A 20,455-nucleotide genomic window follows, 5' to 3' on the forward strand; every position below is an offset into this window, starting at 1 on the left:
CAAAAGGCCCCGAATAGCCAAAGGAATTTTGAAGAAGAAGACCAAAGCAGGAGGCATCACAATCCCAGACTTTAGCCTCTACTACAAAGCTGTCATTATCAAGACAGCATGGTATTGGCACAAAAACAGACACATAGACCAATGGAATAGAATAGAAACCCCAGAACTAGACCCACAAACGTATGGCCAACTCATCTTTGACAAAGCAGGAAAGAACATCCAATGGAAAAAAGACAGCCTCTTTAACAAATGGTGCTGGGAGAACTGGACAGCAACATGCAGACGGTTGAAACTAGACCACTTTCTCACACCATTCACAAAAATAAACTCAAAATGGATAAAGGACCTGAATGTGAGACAGGAAACCATCAAAACCCTAGAGGAGAAAGCAGGAAAAGACCTCTCTGACCTCAGCCGTAGCAGTCTCTTACTCGACACATCCCCAAAGGCAAGGGAATTAAAAGCAAAAGTGAATTACTGGGACCTTATGAAGATAAAAAGCTTCTGCACAGCAAAGGAAACAACCAACAAAACTAAAAGGCAACCAACGGAATGGGAAAAGATATTTGCAAATGACATATCGGACAAAGGGCTAGTATCCAGAATCTATAAAGAGCTCACCAAACTCCACACCCGAAAAACAAATAACCCAGTGAAGAAATGGGCAGAAAACATGAATAGACACTTCTCTCAAGAAGACATCCGGATGGCCAACAGGCACATGAAAAGATGTTCAGCGTCGCTCCTTATCAGGGAAATACAAATCAAAACCACACTCAGGTATCACCTCACGCCAGTCAGAGTGGCCAAAATGAACAAATCAGGAGACTATAGATGCTGGCGAGGATGTGGAGACACGGGAACCCTCTTGCACTGTTGGTGGGAATGCAAATTGGTGCAGCCACTCTGGAAAGCAGTGTGGAGGTTCCTCAGAAAATTAAAAATAGACCTACCCTATGACCCAGCAATAGCACTGCTAGGAATTTATCCAAGGGATACAGGAGCACTGATGCATAGGGGCACTTGTACCCCAATGTTCATAGCAGCACTCTCAACAATAGCCAAATTATGGAAAGAGCCTAAATGTCCATCAACTGATGAATGGATAAAGAAATTGTGGTTTATATACACAATGGAATACTACGTGGCAATGAGAAAAAATGAAATATGGCCTTTTGTAGCAACGTGGATGGAACTGGAGAGTGTGATGCTAAGTGAAATAAGCCATACAGAGAAAGACAGATACCATATGGTTTCACTCTTATGTGGATCCTGAGAAACGTAACAAGAACCCATGGGGGAGGGGGAGGAAAAAAGAAAAAAAAAAAAAAGAGGTTAGAGTGGGAGAGAGCCAAAGCATAAGAGACTGTTAAAAACTGAGAACAAACTGAGGGTTGATGGGGGGTGGGAGGGAGGAGAGGGTGGGTGATGGGTATTGAGGAGGGCACCTTTTGGGATGAGCACTGGGTGATTTATGGAAACCAATTTGGACAATAAATTTCATATAGTATAAAAAAAAAATTATTCACCACAACCAAGTGGGATTTATACCTGGGATGCAGGGCTGGTTCAATATCCACAAAACAATCAATGTGATTCATCACATCAATAAAAGAAAAGACAAGAGGGGCCCCTGGGTGGCTCAGTCAGTTGGGCGACCGACTTCAGCTCAGGTCATGATCTCACAGTTCATGGTTTTGAGCCCCACATCGGGTTCTCTGCTGATGGCTCAGAGCTTGGAGCCTGCTTCCCATTCTTTGTCTCCCTCTCTCTCTGCTCCTCCCCCTGCTTGCAGCCTGCCTCTCTCTCTCTTTCAAAAATAAATAAACATTAAAAAAAAGGACAAGAACCATATGATCCTCTCAATAGATGCAGATAAAACATTTGACAAAATACAGCATACTTTCTTGATAAAAACCCTCAAGAGGGGTGCCTGGGTGGCTCAGTTGGTTAAGTGTCCAACTTCGGCTCAGGTCATGATCTCATGGTTCATAGGTTCGAGTCCCATGCCAGGCTCTGTGCTGACAGCTCAGAGCCTGGAGCTTGCTTCAGATTCTGTGTCTCCCTCTCTCTCTCTCTCCCCCCCACCGCCGCTTGCACTCTGTCTCTCTCTCTCTCTCTCTCTCTCCCAAAAGTAAACAAACATTAAAAAAATTTTTTTAAAAACCCTCCCGAAAGTAGGGATAGAAGGATCAGACTTCAATTTCATAAAAGCCATATACGAAAGACCCACCACTGATATCATCCTCAATGGGGAAAAACTGAGAGTGTTCCCCCTAAGGTCAGGAACAAGACTGGGATGTCCACTCTCGCCACTGTTATTCAACATAGTATTAGAAGTCTTAGTCTCAGCAATCGGACAGCACAAAGAAATAAAAAGCATCCAAATCATTCAGGAGGAGGTCCAAATTTCACTCTTCGCAGATGACAAGATACTGTATGTGGAAAATCCAAAATATTCCACCAAAACCCTGCTAGAATTGATTCATGAATTCAGCAAAGTTGCAGGATAAAAAATGAATGCACAGAAATAGTTTCCATTCCTATACACCAACAATGAAGTGACAGAAAGATAAATCAAGGAATTGATCCCATTTACAATTGCACCAAAAACCATAAATACCTAGGAATAAATCTAAACAAAGAGGTGAAAAATCTATACACTGAAAACTAGAGAAAGCTTATGAAAAAATTGAAGAAGACATAAAAAATGCAAAAATATTCCATGCTTCTGGATAAGAACAAATATAATTAAAATGTCAATACTACCCAAAACAATTTACATATTCAATGCAGTCCTTATCAAGATATCACCAGACTAAGTACACAAAGATGGCAGTGTAGGAGGACTCTGGGCTCACCTCGCGTCCTGATGCTGATTACTTAGATTCCACCTACACCTGCCTAACTAACCCAGAAAACCACGAGAAGACTAGCAGAATGGAGTCTCCGGAGCCAAGCACAGACTAGAGGCCCACGGAAGAGGGTAGGAAGGGCAGAGAGGTGGTGCACGCTGCACAGACTGGCGGGAGGGAGCCGGGGCAGAGGGGCAGCCTGCCGGCCAAGCAGAGCCCCCGAGTCTGGCTTGCAAAAGCAGAGGGGCTGGATGTAGTGTGTTCCCACAGCAAGCACGACTTAGCATCAGGATGGTCATAAGGGAACAGCTCTGCTCAGAAAGCGGGAAGGCTAGAGGACAAAGGGAGGGAGAGTTGCTGAGCCCCGGGACAACAGAGCTCAGTTTGGTGGGGAACAAAGGCGCTCACCAGCGCCATCTCCCCAGCCCATCCCCCAGCCAAAATCCCAAAGGGAAACAGTTCCTGCCAGGGAACATGCTTACTCCGCGCAAATACCCAACACTATGCTTCTGCGGAGCCACCCCTCCGGCAGCGGGTCTGACTCCCTCTGGCTGCCACAGGGCCCCTCATGAAGTGGATCACCTAAGGAGAAGAGAGCTAAAACTCCCCTCCTGCCCCCGAGCACCTTGCCTACCCAGCCCAGCTAATACGCCAGATCCCCAGCACCACAAGCCTGGCAGTGTGCAAGTAGCCCAGACGGGCCACGACACCCCACAGTGAATCCTACCCCTAGGAGAGGGGAAGAGAAGGCAGACATCAGTCTGATTGTGGCCCCAGTGGTGGGCTGGGGACAGACATCAGGTCTGAATGTGGCTCCGCCCACCAGCTCCAGTTATACACCACCGCACAGGGGAAATGCCCTGCAGGTCCACACCACTCCAGGGACTATCCAAAATGACCAAACGGAAGAATTCCCCTCAGAAGAATCTCCAGGAAATAACAACAGCTAATGGACTGATCAAAAAGGATTTAAATAATATAACAGAAAGTGAATTTAGAACAATAGTCATAAAATTAATCGCTGGGCTTGAAAACAGTATAGAGGACAGCAGAGAATCTCTTGCTACAGAGATCAAGGGACTAAGGAACAGTCAGGAGGAGCTGAAAAACGCTTTCAATGAAATGCAAAACAAAATGGAAACGACGATGGCTCGGATTGAAGAGGCAGAGGAGAGAATAGGTGAACTAGAAGATAAAGTTATGGAAAAAGAGGAGCTGAGAAGAAGAGAGATAAAAAAATCCAGGAGTATGAGGGGAAAATTAGAGAACTGATACACTAAAAAGAAATAATATACGCATAATTGGTATCCCAGAGGAGGAAGAGAGAGGGAAAGGTGCTGAAGGGGTACTTGAAGAAATAATAGCTGAGAACTTCCCTGAACTGGGGAAGGAAAAAGGCATTGAAATCCAAGAGGCACAGAGAACTCCCTTCAGACATAACTTCAATCGATCTTCTGCACGACATATCATAGTGAAACTGGCAAAATATAGGGATAAAGAGAAAATTCTGAAAGCAGCAAGGGGGAAACGTGCCCTAACATATAAAGGGAGACCTATAAGACTCGTGACTGATCACTCTTTTGAAACTTGGCGGGCCAGAAAGGATTGGCACGAGATCTACAATGTGCTGAACAGAAAAAAAATATGCAGCCGAGAATCCTTTATCCAGCAAGTCTGGCATTTAGAATAGAAGGAGAGATAAAGGTCTTCCCAAACAAACAAAAACTGAAGGAATTTGTCACCACTAAACCAGCCCTACAAGAGATCCTAAGTGGGATCCTGTGAGATAAAGTACCAGAGACATCACTACAAGTATAAATCATACAGATTTCACAATGACTCTAAACCCGTATCTTTCTATAACAACACTGAATGTAAATGGATTAAATGCACCAACCAAAAGACATAAGGTATCAGAATGGATAAAAAAACAAGACCCATCTATTTGCTGTCTACAAGAGACTCATTTTAGATCTGAGGACACCTTGAGATTGAGAGTGAGGGGATGGAGAACTATTTATCATGCTACTTGGAAGCCAAAAGTAAGCTGGAGTAGCCATACTTATATCAGACAAACTAGACTTTAAATTAAAGGCTGTAACAAGAGATGAAGAAGGGCATTATATAATAATTACAGGGTCTATCCATCAGGAAGAGCTAACAATTATAAATGTCTATGCGCCGAATACCGGAGCCCCCAAATATATAAAACAATTACTCATAAACATAAGCAACCTTATTGATAAGAATGTGGTAATTGCAGGGGACTTTAACACTCCACTTACAGAAATGGATAGATCATCTAGACACAAGGTCAACAAAGAAATAAGGGCCCTGAATGATACATTGGATCATATGGACTTGACAGATATATTTAGAACTCTGCATCCCAAAGCAACAGAATAGACTTTCTTCTCGAGTGCACATGGAACATTCTCCAAGTTAGATCATATACTGGGTCACAAAACAGCCCTTCATAAGTATACAAGAATTGAAATTATACCATGCATACTTTCAGACCACAATGCTATGAAGCTTGAAATCAACCACAGAAAAATGTCTGGAAAACCTCCAAAAGCATGGAGGTTAAAGAACACCCTACTAAAGACCGAGTGGGTCAACCAGGCAATTAGAGAAGAAATTAAAAAATATATAGAAACAAACGAAAATGAAAATACAACAATCCAAATGCTTTGGGATGCAGCGAAGGCAGTCCTGAGAGGAAAATACATCGCAATCCAGGCCTATCTCAAGAAACAAGAAAAATCCCAAATACAAAATCTAACAGCACACCTAAAGGAAATAGAAGCAGAACAGCAAAGGCAGCCTAAACCCAGCAGAGGAAGAGAAATAATAAAAATCAGAGCAGAAATAAACAATATAGAATCTAAAAAAACTGTGGAGCAGGTCAACGAAACCAAGAGTTGGTTTTTTGAAAAAATAAACAAAATTGACAAACCTCTAGCCAGGCTTCTCAAAAAGAAAAGGGAGATGACCCAAATAGATAAAATCATGAATGAAAATGGAATGATTACAACCAATCCCTCAGAGTTACAAACACTTATCAGGATATACTATGAAAAATTATATGCCAAAAAATTGGAGAACGTGGAAGAAATGGACAAATTCCTAAGCACCCACACTCTTCCAAAACTCAAATAGGAGGAAATAGAAAGCTTGAACAGACCCATAACCACCAAGGAAATTGATAGGTTATCAAAAATCTCCCAACAAATAAGAGTCCAGGACCAGATGGCTTCCCAGGGGAGTTCTACCAGACGTTTAAAGCAGAGATAATGCCTATCCTTCTCAAGCTATTCCAAGAAATAGAAAGGGAAGGAAAACTTCCAGACTCATTCTATGAAGCCAGTATTACTTTGATTCCTAAACCAGACAGAGACCCAGTAAAAAAAGAGAACTACAGGCCAATATCCCTGGTGAATATGGATGCAAAAATTCTCAATAAGATACTAGCAAATCGAATTCAACAGCATATAAAAAGAATAATTCACCATGATCAAGTGGGATTCATTCCTGGGATGCAGGGCTGGTTCAACATTCACAAATCCATCAACGTGATACATCACATTAATAAAAGAAAAGATAAGAACCATATGATCCTGTCAATCGATGCAGAAAAGGCCTTTGACAAAATCCAGCACCCTTTCTTAATAAAAACCCTTGAGAAAGTCGGGATAGAAGGAACATACTTAAAGATCATAAAAGCCATTTATGAGAAGCCCACAGCTAACATCATCCTCAATGGGGAAAAACTGAGAGCTTTTTCCTGAGATTAGGAACACGACAGGGATGCCCACTCTCACCGCTGTTGTTTAACATAGTGTTGGAAGTTCTAGCATCAGCAATCAGACAACAAAAGGAAATCAAAGGCATCAAAATCAGCAAAGATGAAGTCAAGCTTTCGCTTTCTGCAGATGACATGATATTATACATGGAAAATCCGATAGATTCCACCAAAAGTATGCTAGAACTGATGCATGAATTCAGCAAAGTTGCACGATACAAAATCAATGTACAGAAATCAGTTGCATTCTTATACACTAACAATGAAGCAACAGAAAGACAAATAAAGAAACAGATCCCATTCACAATTGCACCAAGAAGCATAAAATACCTAGGGATAAATCTAACCAAAATGTAAAAGATCTCTATGCTGAAAAGTATAAAAAGCTTATGAAGGTAATTGAATAAGATATAAAGAAATGGAAAGACATTCCCTGCTCATGGATTGGAAGAATAAATATTGTCAAAATGTCAATACTACCCAAAGCTATCTACACATTCAATGCAATCCCAATCAAAATTGCACCAGCATTGTTCTCAAAACTAGAACAAGCAATCCTAAAATTCATATGGAACCACAAAAGGCCCCGAATAGCCAAAGGAATTTTGAAGAAGAAGACCAAAGCAGGAGGCATCACAATCCCAGAGTTTAGCCTTTACTACAAAGCTGTAATCATCGAGACAGCATGGTATTGGCACAAAAACAGACACATAGACCAATGGAATAGAATAGAAACCCCAGAACTAGACCCACAAACGTATGGCCAACTAATCTTTGACAACGCAGGAAAGAACATCCAATGGAAAAAAGACAGTCTCTTTAACAAATGGTGCTGGGAGAACTGGACAGCAACATGCAGAAGGTTGAAACTAGACCACTTTCTGACACCATTCACAAAAATAAACTCAAAATGGATAAAGGACCTGAATGTGAGACAGGAAACCATCCAAACCCTAGAGAAGAAAGCAGGAAAAGACCTCTCTGACCTCAGCCGTAGCAATCTCTTACTCGACACATCCCCGTAGGCAAGGGAATTAACAGCAAAAATGAACTACTGGGACCTTATGAAGATAAAAAGCTTCTGCACAGCAAAGGACGCAACCAACAAAACTAAAAGGCAACCAACGGAATGGGAAAAGATATTTGCAAATGACATATCGAACAAAGGGCTAGTATCCAAAATCTATAAAGAGCTCACCAAACTCCACACTCGAAAAACAAATAACCCAGTGAAGAAATGGGCAGAAAACATGAATAGACACTTCTCTCAAGAAGACATCCGGATGGCCAACAGGCACATGAAAAGATGCTCAACGTCGCTCCTCATCAGGGAAATACAATTCAAAACCACACTCAGATATCACCTCATGCCAGTCAGAGTGGCCAAAATGAACAAATCAGGAGACTATAGATGCTGGCGAGGATGTGGAGAAATGGGAACCCTCTTGCACTGTTGGTGGGAATGAAAATTGGTGCAGCCACTCTGGAAAGCAGTGTGGAGGTTCCTCAGAAAATTAAAAATACACCTACCCTATGACCCAGCAATAGCACTGCTAGGAATTCACCCAAGGGATACAGGAGTACTGATGCATAGGGGCACTTGTACCCCAATGTTCATAGCAGCACTCTCAACAATAGCCAAATTATGGAAAGAGCCTAATTGTCCATCAACTGATGAATGGATAAGGAAATTGTGGTTTATATACACAATGGAGTACTACATGGCAATGAGAAAGAACGAAATATGGCCCTTTGTAGCAAAGTCGATGGAACGGGAGAGTGTGATGCTAAGTGAAATAAGCCGTACAGAGAAAGACAGATACCATGTTTTCACTCTTATGTGGATCCTGAGAAACTTAACAGAAACCCATGGAGGAGGGGAAGGAAAAAAAAAAAAAAGAGGTTAGAGTGGGAGAGAGCCAGAGCATAAGAGACTCTTAAAAACTGAGAACAAACTGACGGTTGATGGGGGGTGGGAGGGAGGGGAGGGTGTGTGATGGGTATTGAGGAGGGCACCTGTTGGGATGAGCACTGGGTGTTGTATGGAAACCAATTTGACAATAAATTTCATATATTGAAAAAAAAAAAATAAAGGAGGAAGTACAACTTAAGTAAAAAAAAAAAAAAAAAAAAAAAAAAGATATCACCTGAGTTCTTCACAGAGCTAGAGCAAACAATCCTAAAATTTGTATAGAACCAGAAAAGACCCCGAATAGCCAAAGCAATCTTGAAAAAGAAAACCAAAGCAGGAGGCATCACAATCCCAGACTTCAAGCTGTACTACAAAGCTGTAATCGTCAAGACCGTATGTTACTGGCACAAAAACAGACACTCAGATCAATGGAACAGAATAGAGAACCCAGAAATTGACTTACAAATCTATAGCCAACTAATCTTTCCAAAACAGGAAAGGATATCCAATAAGGATATCCAATGGAATAAAGACAGTCTCTTCAGGAAGTGGTGCTGGGAAAACTGGACAGCGACATTCAGAAGAATGAACCCGGACCGCTTTCTTACACAATCCACAAAAAAAAAAAAAAAAAAAAAAAAAAAAAACTCAAAATGGATGAAAGACCTCAGTGTAAGACAGGAAGCCATCCAAATCCTCCAGGAGAAAGCCGGCGAAAATCTCTTTGATCTTGGCCACAGCAACTTCTTACTCAGCACGTCTCCAGAGGCAAGGGAAACAAAAGCAAAAATGAACTACTGGGACCTCATCAAAATAAAAAGCTTCTGCACAGTGAAAGAAACAATCATCCAAACTAAAAGGCAACTGACGGAATGCAAGAAGATATTTGCAAATGACACATCAGATAAAGGGTTAGTATGCAAAATCTATAAAGAACTTATCAAACTCCACCCGAAAAACAAATAATCCAGTGAAGAAATGGGCAAATGACATGAATAGACACTTCTCCAAAGAAGACATCCAAATGGCCAACTGACACATGAAAAAATGTTCCACATCACTCATCATCAGAGAAATACAAATCAAAACTACAATGAGATACCAACTCACACCTGTCAGAATGACTAACATTAACTCAGACAACAACAGATGTTGGAGAGGATGCAGAGAAAGAGGATCTCTTTTGCACTGCTGGTGGGAATGCAAAATGGAACAGCCACTCTGGAAAGTAGTATGGAGGTTCCTCAAATATTTAAAAATAGAACTACCCTATGACCCAGCAATTGTACTACTAGGTATTTATCCAAGGGATATAGCTATGCTGTTTCTAAGGGTCACATGCATCCCAATGTTTATAGCAGCACTATCAACAATAGCCAAAGTATGGAAACATCCTAAATGTCCATCAACATATGAATGGGTAAAGAAGATGTGGTATATATATACATATACATATATATGCATATATATGTATATACATATGTGTATATATATATGTATATATATACACATATACACATATGTATACACACACACACACAATGGAGTATTACTCAGCAGTAAAAAATAATGAAATCTTGCCATTTGCAACTACATGGATGGAACTAGAGGGTATTATGCTGAACGAAATTAGTCAGAGAAAGACAAATATCATATGAGAACTTTAAGACACAGAACAGATAAACACAAGGGAAGGGAAGCAAAATAATATAAAAACCAGGAGGGAGACAAAACATAAGAGACTCTTAAATATGGAGAACAAACGCAAGGTTACTTGAGGGGTTGTGGAGGGGGGATGGGCTAAATGGGTAAGGGGCTTAAAGAGATATACCCCTGAAATCATTGTTGCACTATATACTATCTTGGATGTAAATTTTAAAAATGAAATTAAATAAATAAACAAATAAACAAATAAATAAATAAATAAGATTAAAAAAAGAAGTAAAGAAATATCAATCCATTGTACTTAAAGTAACTGGGCAGATAATCTGAATTACAGTAATATCACTGCATGTGAAACATGGTACATGACTAAAAGCTTATAAAAACGTAAATTATTATTTAAGAGTAAATATTAAATATTTCATAACAGTATACAAATATGATTAAGTTTGTCAATAAGTACACAGACATTAACAGGTGATTGCAAGTACTATTACTTTCAGGTTAAAAATCACTGGAAGAAAAATATATTTTGATAACTAGCAGCTTCCCTTTACTTTTCAACTTTTGCTTCACTCATCTTAGGTGAACTGAATATTACTTCACATATAGGCAATTTTAATAACGTAATTACTGCAAGATTTACAGACAATGCAGTGTGATTTTATAATATCTATCTATATAATTGAATATGTAAATTTTACAGTGACTAGAGCTTGTCAAATAAGTAAGGGAATGAAGTATATTATTTAAGTTTTCATTAATCTTCAGGGACACTAGTGTTATATGTAAATGAAAAAAGAAACCTGCTGTCAATTTTCTATATGTATTTCTATACAATGGGAAATTGCTTTGGAAAAACAAATCCTGATATCTAAGTTGTTGTTTTAAGTCAATATATTTACCACCTAAAATTAAATAAGTACAACCATTATGTTTAAGATAATTGATATGAACCATCAGGGTTCAGTAATTTCAGATGAATCTGAACAACTAGTGTTGTGTCTTGATTTTAGAATTGGAACACTTGTTGCCTAGTATAGCCACAGCTTCTAACGAGTGTGAATTTGGGAAAAGGGTGTGTCAATTCTAATAAACTAATTTCCTTATCTTTAGAGTGAGGCATTTGATTAGATTTTTATCCGGTGTATTTCTTACTCTAAAAATCTAAGGTCCTTTGATTTTGTTGACATTGGCTGATACCAAGGTATTACAGATTTTCAAGAAAACACTTCAGTAAAGTTGGCTACACAGAAAAGTAAAAATAGACACATCTTATGTGTTTGAAAAAGATAATTTTCATAGATACTTAATTTCAATAGAAATTATGAACAAATAATTGCAAGAAAAAATGAGGAAAAATAATGTACATTATTATTAATTCAAAATTTTCAGTCTTGAAATATTATGTGATAACACTTTATATTACTAAGTAATTTTAGAGACCTATAGATTTAAGATGCATCAGGAAGACAATAGTGCTTAGATAACAGGTACCTAGTTATGGTTGAAGGAAGGCCTAGATCATATTAACACAGTGAATGATCAAGGTAAACACTCTTAATATTGAAATATTAGAAAACAGTATATTATCAAGGATAATACATTTATCTAGGAAATATATAGTTGGATGGAACTATCTCAGAACTGGCAAAGGCCACCAGAAATTTATGTAATTAATGCAATTTTTTAGTTTACTGTCTATTAAATTTGCTTTATTTTTTGTTTTTATATAAATACCAGATAGAAAACAAACAGTGTAATGTTGGTTTCAGGTGCAGAATTTAGTGATTCTACACTTATGTACACCAGGTGCTCATGAAAACAAGTGCTCTCCTTAATCCCTATCACCTATTTAACTCATCCCCCCACCCCACTTCCCCTATGGAAACCATCTGTTTTTTCTCCATAGTTAAGAGTCTGTTTCTTGGTTTGCCTTCCTCTCTCTTTTTTTCCCTTTGCTCATTTGTTTGTTTCTTAAATTTCACATGAGTGAAATCACATCATTTGTTTTTCTCTGACTGACTTATTTCACTTAGCATAATACAATATAGCTCCATCGATGTTTTGTGCAAATGGCAAGATTTCATTCTTTGTTATGACTAATATTCATATATATATATATATATATATATATAATTCATATATATATCACATCTTTATCCATTCATCAGTTGATGAACAGTTGGGCTCTTTTCATACTATGGCTATTGTTGATAAAGCTGCTATAAACATCAGGGTGCATGTATCCCTTCGAATTAGTATTTTTGTTTCCTTTGGGTAAATACCTAGTAGTGCTATTTCTGGGTAGTAGGGTAATTCTATTTTTAACTTTTTGAGGAACCTCCATACTGTTCTCCAGAGTGGCTGCACCAGTTTGTATTGCCACCAGCAGAGCAAAAGGGTTTACCCTTTCTCCACATCCTCAGCAACACCTGTTGTTCCAGTGTTGTTAAATTGAGCCATTCTGATAGGTGTGAGCTGATATATCATTGTAGTTTTAATTTCTATTTCCCTGATGATGAGAGATGTTGAGCTTCTTTTAATATGTCTATTGGCCATCTGAATGTCTTCTTTGGAAAAATGTCTATTGATGTCTTGTGCCCATTTTTTAACTGCATTCTTTGTTTTTTGAGTGTTGAGTTTTACAAGTTTTTTTATATATATTGATTTTCCTTCAGTGTGCAGAAGCTTTTTATCTTGATGTAGTCCCAATAGTTTATTTTCACCTGTGTTTGCCTTATCTCAGGAGACTTATATAGTAAGAAGTTGCTATGGCTGATGTCAAAGAGGTTACTGCCTGCATTTTTATCTAGGATTTTCATGGTTTCCTGCCTCACATTTAGGTCTTACATCCATTTTGAATTTATTTTTTGTGTATAGTGTAAGGAAGAGGTCTGGTTTAATTCTGCATATTGCTGCCCAGTTTTCCCAACACAATTTGTTGAAGAGACTGTCTCTTTTCCATTGGGTATTCTTTCCTGCTTTCTTGAAGATTAGTTGGCCATATAGTTGTGCATTCACTTCTGGGTTTTCTATTCTGTCCCACTTATTTATCTGTCTGTTTTTGTGCCAGTACCATAGTGTCTTGATCACTATAGCTTTGTAATATAACTTGAAGGCCAGAACTGTGATGCGTCCAGCTTTGCTTTTCATTTTCACAGTTGCTTTGGTTATTTGGGGTCTTTTGTATTTCTTTTTTTTTTTTTAATTTTTTTTTCAACGTTTATTTATTTTTGGGACAGAGAGAGACAGAGCATGAACGGGGGAGGGGCAGAGAGAGAGGGAGACACAGAATCGGAAACAGGCTCCAGGCTCTGAGCCATCAGCCCAGAGCCCGATGCGGGGCTCGAACTCACGGACCGTGAGATCGTGACCTGGCTGAAGTCGGACGCTTAACCGACTGCGCCACCCAGGCACCCCGGGGTCTTTTGTATTTCTATATGAACTTTAGGATTGTTTATAATACCTCTTTGGAAAATGCTGGTGGTATTCTGATAGGTATTACATTAAATGTGTAGATTGCTTTGGGTAGTATGGCTCATATTGATGAGCATGTCTAAGTGTTCTCATAATTAATCTCCATTGTTTAAGTTTTTTTTCCAGAAGGGTTAAACCAATAGCAATGTTTTTTAACCAAGTACCAGAGCTCATCAAAAGTTCCCCTTTTCACTTTTATGCCTGAACTTTGCAATAAAGTACGAAGTAATTTAGAGTAAGTTTCATGATCATGAGACTGGGAATTTCCCATACTTCGCTATCCCAAAGCCGGGACTTACCTGTCCTACCATTCCACTTTGGTCCTCTGCGACTGTAAACCAAAGTGGTCTCGAAGATTGCTGCACCGTATCTTGCCAACTATGCCAAATGTTGCAGGGAGTATGGTTAGAGTTGCAAAAGATGAGTCTGCAAACAAAATGCAGTTAAGTGAAGGTCTTCATATTCCAGTCGGAATGAGGCCTTGACTCCAGAATGAAGCTTCTTTTTATTAGGATAATTGCTAAAGACTATGTGCATAAAGTCAGCTAAGCAAGTGTGTTAATCAATCTAAAGGTTTAGCTCTTCAAGGTTGAATTTCGAGTTAATTGGTTTCTGTAACACTAGGAAGGGGCAGGTGTGAAGTAGGATATGGCCCTGGATGTTAATGCTAATGTTAATGGCTCTAGGCGTTCCTTAGAGCTGCAGCCTGTTCACCTGTGTAAACATGTCCTAAGGCCTTGCACTTTCTCCTGCTCTTCCCTTTTGAAGTCTTTTCCTTTGATGCTCCTCTCCTACATCTCCCACATTGGAGCATATAGTTTTTCATAATATTTTCTTGTAATTGTATTTATGTGGTGTTGGTTGTTATTTCGCTCTCTCATTTTTGATTTATTTATTTGGGTCCTTTCTTTCATCTTTTTGCAAAGTCTGGGGAGAGGTTTATCAACATAATTTTTTTTCACAGAAACAGTTCCTGATTTTATTGATCTGTTATACTGTGTTTGTTTGTTTGTTTGTTTGTTTGTTTGTTTCTATATAATTTATTCCTGCTCTAATCTTTTTATTTCCCTTCTGCTGGGTTTTGACTTCATTTGTTATTGTTTGTTATTGTTGTTATTGATTTTATAGCTACTGTAAGGTTAGTTTGTTTATTTGAGATTTTACGTTCCACTTGAGGTAGTCCTGTATTGCTCTATAATTCCCTCTTATGACCGCTTTTGCTGCATTCCAACATTTTGGACAGTTGTGTTTTCATTTTAATTTGTTTCCATATTTTTTCCATTTCTTCTTTGATTTCCTGGTTTCCACTCATTGTTTAGTAGCATGTTGTTTAACCTCCTTATTTGTGGACATTCCTAATTTTTTCTTATGGTTGACTTAAAGTTTCATAACATTGTGGTCTGAAAGATGCATGGTATGATCTGCCTTTTTGTATTTGTTGAGGACTGATTTGTGACTTAGTATGTATTCTATTAGGAAAATGTCACAAGCTCACTTGAAAAGGATGTTTATTCTGTTGCTTTACAATGAAATGTTCTGAATATATCTGTTAAGTCAATCTGGTCCAGTGGGTCATTCAAAGCCATTGTTTCTTTATTGATTTTTCTGCTTGGATGATCTCTCCATTGATGTAAGTGGGGCATTAAAGTTCCCTACCAATATTGTATTATTATCAATGAGTTCCTCTATATTTGTTATTAATTGTTTTATATATTTGTGTGCTCCCATATTGGGTGAATATTTACAAATGTTATATCTTGTTGAATAGTCCTATTTATTATAATATAGTGTCCTTTTTTTTATCTCTTGTTACAGTCTTTTGTTTAATATCTACTTTGTCTGATATAAGTATTCCTACTCTGGCTTTCTTTTGACTTCCTTTTGCATGATAACATATTCTCTATCCTCTCAGTTACAAAGTTTATTTTTTTAAGTTTATTTGTTCATTTTTAAGAAAGAGAGAGAGAGCACACATGAGCTGGGGAGGGGGGAAGGGCAGGAGCAGAGACAGGGAGACTACAGAGCCTGATGTGGGGCTCAAACTCACAGATTGTGAGATCATGACCTGAGCTGAAATCAAGAGTCAGATGCCTAACCGAATAAGCTATCCAGGCACCTCTCCATCACCTCATTTTCAATCTGATGGTGTCTTTAGTTTAAAAGTGAGTCTCACATAGGCATCATATATCATATAGATGGGACTTTTTTTTTAATTCATACTAACACTCTTTGTGTTTTGATTGGAGTGTTTAGTTCATTAACAATCAGAGTAATTGATAGATATGTATTTAGTGCCATTTTATTACATGTTTTGCTATTTTTTTTTTTTGGAGATTTTCTGTGTTACTTTCTCTTCTTTGCCCACTTTAGTATATATTTCCCACTTAAAAATTTCCCTTTCATATTTCTTACAGGGCTGCTTTAGTGGTCATGAACTGTTTTAGTTTTTGTTTGTCTTAGAAATTCTTTGTCTCCCCTTCTTCTCTGAATGATAGCATTGCTAGATAGAATATTCTTGGTTGCAGATTTTTCCCATTCAGAACATTGAATATATTATGCACATCCCTTCTGGTTTGCCAAATTTCTGTGGACAGATTTGCTGCTAGCCTTAGGGGTTTTCCTTGTAATTTAGAGGCTTCTTTTGTCATGCTGTTTTAAGATTTTTTCCTTATCATTATATTTTAGAAATTTCATTACATTTGGATGTCTGTTTACTTCCCCAGATTAGGGAAGTTTTCAACTATTACTTCCTCAAATACACCTTCTGCCCTCTTTTCTCTCTTTTCTCCTTCTGAGATTCTTATGATATGAATGTTATTATATTTCTTGTAGTCACTGACTTTCCTAAGTGTACTCTTGTGATCCATAATTTTTCTTTCTCTTTTGTCACCCTTATTGTTTCCCATTATTGTATGTTCTATCTCACTGTTCCTCTACGTCTTCCATCTTTATGGTAATACATCCAATCTGCTGTGAATCTCAGTTATTTGATTTGTCATTTTTGTTTTATTGCTTTTAATTCCTTTATCTCTGTGATAAGTTTAATTTAATTTATAAACAGGGTATTTGTGTAGATGGCAAGTAATTTTTCCATCATATAATCATATGCAAATATAACGTAATGTTATTACATTGTTTAACATTTCATGTTCTCTTGAACTTAGCTTATGGGGTACATTTAAAATAAAATAAAAGCTAACATTATGCATTCTTTTTGGATAATGATCCATACCCATGCTTAGTTGTTTTCCTAGGTTTTTACTTCTTGCTTGGAAAAAGATGTATCATGAACATGTGGCAGGTAGGTGATTTCAGGTTTTATAAAATGAACTTACAGTCTGCCCAAGCCTGACTCAGCATTTTAATGTTATTGTTATAAGTCTTTTTCAACTTCCTCCCATTTTTCAATATCAACATTTCATATGGATATTTAATTTATTTTTCATAGTCTTTATTTTGTTTTTTTTTTTCAATTTTTTTTAACGTTTATTTATTTTTGGGACAGAGAGAGACAGAGCATGAATGGGGGAGGGGCAGAGAGAGGGAGACACAGAATCAGAAGCAGACTCCAGGCTCTGAGCCCGACGCGGGCTCAGACCAGAGCCCAACGTGGGGCTCGAACTCACGGACTGCGAGATCGTGACCTGAGCTGAAGTCGGACGCTTCACCGACTGAGCCACCCAAGCGCCCCTCATAGTCTTTATTTTGAATCACATTTTGAACGAATGAACTCTGTTCACAAGGAATTATGATTGTGTGGTATCTTTATAAGCCACATATGTTAGAAATGCCAAAATTTGCCCTGCCTATATAGTGAGGTACACAGAGAACTGAAAACTTTCAGATACAGTTTAGATACATAGTCATTTTTTTTGAGGATATAATAAGCTAATGACAATGCAATTTTTCAACGAATTCTGAATGATGGTAATATTTTTATTTATTTTTATTTTTTTTAAATAATTATTGTCAAATTGGTTTCCATACAACACCCAGTGCTCATCCCAACAAGTGTCCTACTCAATGCCTATCACCCACTTTCCCCTCTCCCCCAACCCTCATCAACCATCAGTTTGTTCTCAGTGTTTAAGAGTCTCTAATGGTTTACCTCCCTACCTCTCTGTAACATTTTTTTCCCTTCCCCTCCCCATGGCCTTCTGTTAAGTTTCTCAAGACCCACATAGGAGTAAAAACATATGCTGTCTTTCTCTGACTGACTTATTTCACTTAGTATAACATGCTCCAGTTCCATCCACATTGCTGCAAATGGCCAGATTTCATTCTTTCTCATTGCCAAGTAGTATTCCATTTTGTGTGTGTGTGTGTGTGTGTGTGTGTGTGTGTGTATACCACATATTCTTTATCCATTTGTCAGTTGATGGACATTTAGGTTCTTTCCATAATTTGGCTATGGCGGAAAGCACTGCTATAAACTTTGGGGTACATGTGCCGCTATGCTTCAGCTCTCTTGTATCCCTTGGGTAAATCCCTAGCAGTGCTATTGCTGGGTCATAGGGTAGTTCTATTTGTAATTTTTTGAGAAGTCTCCACACTATTTTCCAGAGTGTCTGTACCAGTTTGCATTCCCACCAACAGTGCAAGAGGTTTCCCTTTTCTCCACATTCTCACCAGCATCTATAGTCTCCTGAATTGTTCATTTTAGCCACTCTGACAAGCAGGAGGTGATATCTCATTGTAGTTTTGATTTGTATTTCCCTGATGATGAGAGACATTGAGTGTCTTTTCATATGTATGTTGGCCATCTGGATGTCTTTTTTGGAAAAGTGCATTCATGTCTTCTGCCCATTTCTTCACTGGATTATTTGTTTTTTGGATGTGGAGTTTAGTGTGTTCTTTATAGATATTAGATACTAGCCCTTGATCCGATATGTCATTTGCAAATATCTTTTCCCATTCTGTCGGTTGCCTTTTAGTTGTGTTGATTGTTTCCTTTGCAGTGCAGAAGCTTTTTATCTTCAAGAGGTCCCAATAGTTCATTTTCTCTTTTAATAACGTTACCTTTGGAGATGTGTTGAGTAAAAAATTGCTGCAGCTGAGGTCAGAGAGGTTTTTTTTTCCTGCTTTCTCCTCTAGGGTTTTGATGGTTTCCTGTCTCACATACAGGTCCTTCATTCATTTTGAGTTTATTTTTTGTGTATAGTGTAAGAAAGTTGTCTAATTTCATTCTTCTGCAAGTTGCTGTCCACTTCTCCCAGCACCATTTATTAAAGAGACTGCCTTTTTTCCATTGGATACTCTTTCCTGCCTTGTCAAAGATTACTTGGTCATACATTTCTGGGTCCGATTCTGGGTTCTCTATTGTATTTCATTGGTCTATGTCTCTGTTTTTATTCCAGTACCATGGTGTCTTAATGATTACAGGTTTGTAGTAGTGGCTAAAGTCTGGGATTGTGATGCCTACCACTTTGGTTTTCTTCAATATTACTTTGGCTATTTGGGATCTTTTGTGGTTCTATACAAATTTTAGGATTGTTTTAGCTTTGAGAAGGATGCTGGTGCAATTTTGATTGGGATTCCATTGAATGCGTAGATTGCTTTGGGTAGTATTGACATTTTAACAATATTTATTTTTGCAATCCATGAGCATGGAATGTTGTTCCATTTCTTTGTGTCTTCTTCAATTTCCTTCATAAACTTTCTATAGTTTTCAGCATACAGATCTTTTATATCTTTGGTTAGTTAGATTTATTTCTAAGTATTTTATGATTCAAGGTGCAATTGTGAATGCTATCAGTTTTTTATTTCTCTTTCCGTTGCTTCATTATTGGTGTATACAGATGCAGCTAATTTCTGTAGATTAATTTTGTACCCTGTGACTTTGCCAAACTCACTGTATCAGTTCTAGCAGACTTTTGGTGGAGTTTGTCAGGTTTTCCATGTAGAGTATCACGTCATCTGTGAAAAGTGGGAATTTGATTTCATCTTTTCCAATTTTGATGCCTTTTATTTCATTTTGCTGTCTGATTGCTGATGCTAGGACTTCCAACACTATGTTAACGAGAGTGGTGAGAGCGGACATCCCTATCATGTTCCTGATCTCATGGGGAAAGCTCTCAGTTTTTCCCCATTGAGTATGATATTAGCTATGGGCTTTTCATAAATGGCTTCTATGATGTTTAAGTGTGTTCCTTCTATCCCAACTTTCTCAAGGGTTTTTATTAAGACAGGATGCTGTATTTTGTCAAATGTATTTTTCTGCATCTATTGACAGGACCATATGGTTCTTATCTTTTTTTTTTTTATTAATGTGATGTATCACATTGATTGTTTTGCAAATATTGAGCCAGGCCTGCAGCGCAGGAATGAATCCTACTTGATCATGGTGAATAATTTTTTTATATGCTGTTCAATTCTATTTGCTAGTATCTTCTTGAGAATTTTTCATCCATATTGATCAGGGATTTTGGCCTCTAGTTCTCTTTTTTTGCTGGGTGTCTGTCTAGTTTGGGAATCAACGTAATGCTGGTTGCATAGAATGAGTCTGGAAGTTTTCCTTCCATTTCTGTTTTTTGGAACAGCATGAGAAGAATAGGTATTAACTCTGCTTCTCATGTCTGGTAGAATTCCCCAGGGAAGTCATCTGGTCAAGGACTCTTATTTGTTGGGAGATTTTTGATAACTGATTCAATTTCTTTAGTAGGTATGGGTCTGTTCAAAATTTCTATTTTGTCCCGTTTGGGTTTTGGTAGTGTGTGGGTGTTTAGGAATTTGTCCATTTCT

The sequence above is a fragment of the Leopardus geoffroyi genome, chromosome X (genome assembly GCF_018350155.1).
Source record: "Leopardus geoffroyi isolate Oge1 chromosome X, O.geoffroyi_Oge1_pat1.0, whole genome shotgun sequence".
NCBI classification, from domain to species: Eukaryota; Metazoa; Chordata; class Mammalia; order Carnivora; family Felidae; genus Leopardus; species Leopardus geoffroyi.